General features: G+C 46.6%; 1 pseudogene across 1 annotated transcript; it reads right to left on the bottom strand.

The window, feature by feature from the left end:
* Positions 1 to 2722: 2722 nt before the first annotated feature.
* LOC100192673 (LOC100279415-like pseudogene) lies at positions 2723 to 5681 on the bottom strand (annotated as a pseudogene). The gene is made up of 2 exons (NR_157138.1): positions 4655 to 5681; positions 2723 to 3875 (listed from the first exon to the last, which is right to left on the bottom strand). The product of NR_157138.1 is annotated as a protein-like pseudogene (transcript).

The following is a 5681-nucleotide window of genomic DNA, read 5'->3' on the forward strand; positions in this document are numbered from 1 at the left end:
TCAGCCCCCTTACAGAAGCAAGGAGACGTCAGCAAAGACTCGACAGCCCCAACAGTTGTCCTTCCGCCAGGCTCCAGCGCTCCTCCGATGGCCACGACACCACACGAACCGGGTGCCAAAACCTCTCCGGCTACCACGACGGCATGTACTTTGGGCGCTAGCTCTTCTCCGCTAGACACGTTAGCACACTGCTACACCCCCCATTGTACACCTGGATCCTCTCCTTACGCCTATAAAAGGAAGGTCCAGGGCCCTCTTACAGAAGGTTGGCCGCGCGGGGAAGGACGGGACGACGCTCGCGTAAGCCTCTCGCTCCCTCCCGCGTGGACGCTTGTAACCCCCTACTGCAAGCGCACCCGACCTGGGCGCGGGACAAACACGAAGGCCGCGGATTTCCCCTTTTACGCCTGCCTCCCTCCGGCTTCTTCCCCCCTTCGCGCTCCGTCTCGCGCCGACCCATCTGGGCTGGGGCACGCGGCGACAATTTACTCGTCGGTCTAGGGACCCCTCGGGGTCGAAACGCCGACAGGAGTAGAGAAAGATTCTAGGAGGAATAGCTTATTATTGAAGTTAAGTTTATTTGTTAATTTTTTTATGTTCTTATGGCCATCATTCCATAAGACCATTGCACTCAAGCAAAAATCCAAATCAAACATTGCAAACAACACCATCACATGGTTGTTATTATTATAAGCGTAATATTATAAAAAGGGCAATGTTCATCGTCTAACGTGAAAACTAACTTATTACAATATAACTGAAAATTTATAGCAGCCTGGTGATGGATCCTTATCCTCCATAGCGGATCCTCTTATAGGGAGGGGACAAAGTCATGGCAGGGACTTGGGCTTCAGGGGGATCCCTTCCTTCTAGTTGAGCTTCCAGGGCTGCAATCCTTGCGTGTCCATCCTCCAGCTCCAAATGTACCCTAGAGAGGTCGAGCGTAGCATTGTCCAGGTTGGTGTTAAGACCTGCCACACCAACAGGGTGTTGAGGCGATCTTCTTTGGCTCCGCCTAGAATAATGCTGGTCTGGCTTTCTCCACGAAGACGCAAAGGAAGATGCCTATACTTTGTGTCGTGCAGCTACTGCCGGTAAGTGTGGCTGAGGGACTACAAAGTTTTCCTAGCAGCATCGCTGACCGAGGCAGCATAGGTGGATAGCGGGTTCATAGACTCATGAGCTGATAGAGTCCTAAACCCTCTATCACCTACATCCATCACCCTAACATGAATGTGAGTGATGTTGTAGCAAGCCCGAGGGGGCTTGTACACTTGCCTAGTCTCATACAGGGGTCAGAAGTAGGTTCCCAACACATGCAGAACATCCTACAGCAGGTTAGGGAAGTGCCCTGTCTCGAACAATGATGTATAATGTTCGGTGACAGGCCATATCCCCACGAAGTGGTCCTGCTGTTCACTGTTGGCTTCCTAGTTGACGTTCTCTTCTTCTTCTTCATCATCTTCATCATCATCACTGGAGTCATCTAGGTCGTATCCTCCAGGAGCAGGGGCATGGACTGCTGGTGCTGGCGGTGCTAAAGATGACGACGTAGCTGTGAAGGCTAGTGATTCTGCCAATGGGGTGGGCGTAGGCAGAAACTCTTTCGAGCTGTCCTCCAGAACAACTCTATTCTCCACACGAAGGGGAGGGAGATCCATAGGGATTTCCTCGACTACCACTAGGTAGACGGGAGCCTGCCGTGGCGGAGGGATGTAGTTGGTGTTGACTCGTGTGGTTTGGATTGTACGCACCATCTACAAGAGAAAATGTCATCTTAGTTGAATTTTTAAGAGGTAAGATTAATAAAATAATTTTGTAAGAGCAAAATAAGCATGTTTTGAATAGACTAGGCTTTCCATTTCTGACTAGTCTAACGACCTAGAGTCAGCATAGCTTTGATACCACTTCTATCACACCCGGTTTTGAGGGCAAAATCGAATGCATAGCATATGTGTGCCAGAAACCATTTTCCACACATATGTTGACGTCACAAGTTTATATATCAAAAGACAATGTAATAAAGGCGTAAAAGGGAGTATAGTAACTTTATTACATCATCCAAATCATAATATCTTTAACAAGTATCATTATTAAAGTACGACAGAATTAAACAGGGACACTCTTCCACAAGAAGGTGACTGGCGCATCGTTAGACTTAGTACTCGTCGACATCATCTGCAATGTCTTCATAATCACCCTCTGATCAAAATATTAGCAAGGGTGTGGCAGAACCTCCCAAGTTATTGGGCCCACATGCACCTGCCCTTGTCTCAAAGACCTCAGACAGCTATGCATGTGCACTAGATAACTTAACAGGATCTGTTCGAGTGCCCCAAGGACCTCGGATAAACCACTTACAAATAGGACCGCGAGATTAAGTAACACAAATCACACACCAACATCTTGCAGCGGAATCTTATTACAAGGAGTATACAAGTTACAAAAGAAATCAGAGTAGTTACAAAAGAATTTCACTTTGAAATATTGCAAAACATTTTGTAAGCTTTAAAATATATGCTAGCTTAAGGGACCATCCTCAATAAGAAGTATAGAAGAGTTACTTAGACTTATAAGAAGGCCGAGCCCACATGCACTTAACACCATCAATAGCAGTACAAAATTATAACCTGAAAAACAACAGGGAATAAAACCCTGAGTACGCAATTACTCAGCAAGACTTACCCGACTAAAGAAAAGACTCTCAAGGATATGCTAGCTTGTTGGGAATCAAGGTTAGGCTTATCAATATTCAAAGACTCTGTTTGCAGAAAAGCTTACTATGAGTGGATCCTTAAAATCCATTTTTTACTTGTCAAGTTAAGTAAAGTTACCTGCATCTATAGTTCTTTCTATCCTAGTTCAAACACTTGGCCTATACTAGCCGTCTTTTATCACCCCTTCAGTTCACTGGATTGCTACGTGTAAGTCAGTGACCAAGTCTTCATATCTGAGAAGTAACGACGATCCGAATCGATTAATACTCAGCTGAGGATCTCCAATCACACGACATATGTAGCACTTAACCCTTGCATATGTCAACTCTCCACCGGGTTTCTTAAGACCAGACTGGGTTCACACCAACCGAGAGCACAGATACACCACCGTCCAGCCTCTTGCCACGGAGGGTACACGCTACTCACGCCATCTCTCCACTCCCATTGCATGTTGGCCTTTCTGGTATTAGTCTGCCTGAGGCAAAGCTTGCCCATGACGAGGCATGTGACCAATTAAAGGGTCCTCAGTCAGCAGTCCCACATCGACACGGTCCTTAATCGACTCAGACGGAGACACTACACCGAGACTCCCTTCTCGTGCAAGTCAACCGCCCCGTCTCAACTTTATTATTTAAACCCAAAGTTTGGTACCTAGCAGAGGTACATCCTTTCAGATGTTGAACCCATCATGGCCCTGATGGATCCCCCATCAAGTTTTATTTTTGAAAACATTCCCATCCACTGTGAAGTATCACCTTTTGTTTTTAAAACAAAACATTTTATTTTCTAGAGCAAGGCTAAGCATCATAAAAATCCTTTTCATAAAAGGGTATCAAGGAAGGGTAATCAATTTTCCAAGGAAGGAAATACATCAATTGTTTAGCACACAACTCCTATCACCTAATGCATCAAACAAGGTGATAAAGATTTTAAAACAGCAAGGAGGTGGCAAATGCACTGGGGCTTGCCTGGAAGAACACTAGGTTAGTGTTTGTTAGGTGACGACCACTTGGCGATCAGCTTTTGTTCCGATACTTGTTCAATTTATCTATCTTCAGGTTTGTCCATTAACATCCTCTTGCGGAGTAGTCCACCCGTTACGTCATCTTAGGGTCGACTTGGCTTTGGTTCTCCGCGTCACGTGATTAATTATCGTACCTAAATGAAATGCATTATGCACATGAATGCATAATAAGACGAATGTCACAAGATAATATTATGATTTTACACAATAAAGAATTAAACATTTAATAGTAAGGCATCATGACATTTCATAGGCAACCATCATGGATCTTCATCAGAGCAGAGGTCCCCACAAAAACATAACCTTAACAGTCTAACATATTTATACCATTTTAGTACATGGCTTCTCAGATTTCGATTGAAATAGGCTTACCGACGCTACTCGTTTCTAAATAATTTTGAGCTACGACCCACATTTATCCCTAAATGTCGACTTAAGTGATCAACATTCATCTATGAAACCTAGCCGATTAACAACATAATACGACACTATTAAAGCAAATCACTACTTCACCACTACTATTCAAGTAGAAACTATTGGCTGGCTGATTAAAATCCCAAACCTATTTTACATGTTATGAACTAGCCAAAATATGGCATATATGTCTATCAATATCTTCAACATAATTAACACCCCAAACCTATGCTTCATCATACAAAGACGATGTGTCAACTCTACATTTATGAGCATCACCACATACTACCTATGATACATTTTAACAACCATTTAATATAACCACGACCGTATTTATCAGCTATATGAGCGAGACACTAGACTTATTATTCACTTAACCACTCCTCACACAATAATCATTTTAAAATTGAGTTTCGCGTGACACAACCACTTCATGCTTATGTACACAATCTATTCATCAAACCAATAATTAAGCTAACAGAAATATGAATCGGCTTACCATACTAAATCTGACAAGCTATCTGCGAATACGGCAAGGATTCTGGTTCAGCCCTTGCGTCGAGTACTTGGTGAACATCACGCTGCTAGCTTCGTCTTCACCCGACTCTTGGGTTTTCTTGATGACGCACGGAATGACGACGAGATCGAGTCTGCAGCGAGCTGGTGAGGTGTGGTCGAGCAGGTTAGCGCGAGCTCTTACGAGGACACGAATCCAGTGAGGACTCCGACGACGGCGAGGTCACGAGCTCTAGCGACACAGCGACACAGGGTCAAGCGGTGAATGCGTTCGGTGTGCATACGTGAGCCGAACCGAAGGCGGGGAACCTATGAAGCGAAGTTCATCGACAAGCACCATGGAGGAATCAGCGACGTTGTTGCACACATGACGCGACGACGAACGACGACAACCCACGACGGTGCCACGCATATGACATCAACACACTGAGTAGCGGTTGTGCTTTCGTGGCGAGGAGACTGGAGTCAGGGCTAGACGTCGGCGTCATGGTGAGCTAATCGAAGGTGAAATGCCCGGCCATCAGCGAGCTATGCGATGACTAAAACATCAACAAACGCACAACAACACGAGAAGATGTGATAACCAAGGCGAGGTCGCAGCCAGGGCGCCATGGGAGACCAAGGAGAGGCGGCCGAGCGAAGGGCGAGCAGGAATGGCGCGCGGCTACCATGGCCGAGGGAGAAAATCCGAGCGCAGGGGCGAGCTCGGGGAGCAGGAGCAGGGGGTGCTCCACGGAGGGGAAGCAGGAGCTCGGCCGGCTGGGAGGAGCAAGGGACGCGCAAGCAGAGGGAGCTCAGCCGCTATAGAAGCAGGGGAGGAGAACGCCTAGCAGGGAGCAAGCCAGGCGCGCGACGCAGGGGGAACCGAGTAGGGCGCGGCTGGGGAAGAGGCTCAAGGAGAGGGACGATGGACGGAGGTGGAAGACAGAGGCTGGGCGGTGGGATTTTTCCACGAGCTTGAGTGGCGCAGGGGATAAGAAGAAGCAGCGCGCGTAGATAAAAGGTCAGGG

Source organism: Zea mays, chromosome 6, assembly GCF_902167145.1.
Source record: "Zea mays cultivar B73 chromosome 6, Zm-B73-REFERENCE-NAM-5.0, whole genome shotgun sequence".
NCBI classification, from domain to species: Eukaryota; Viridiplantae; Streptophyta; class Magnoliopsida; order Poales; family Poaceae; genus Zea; species Zea mays.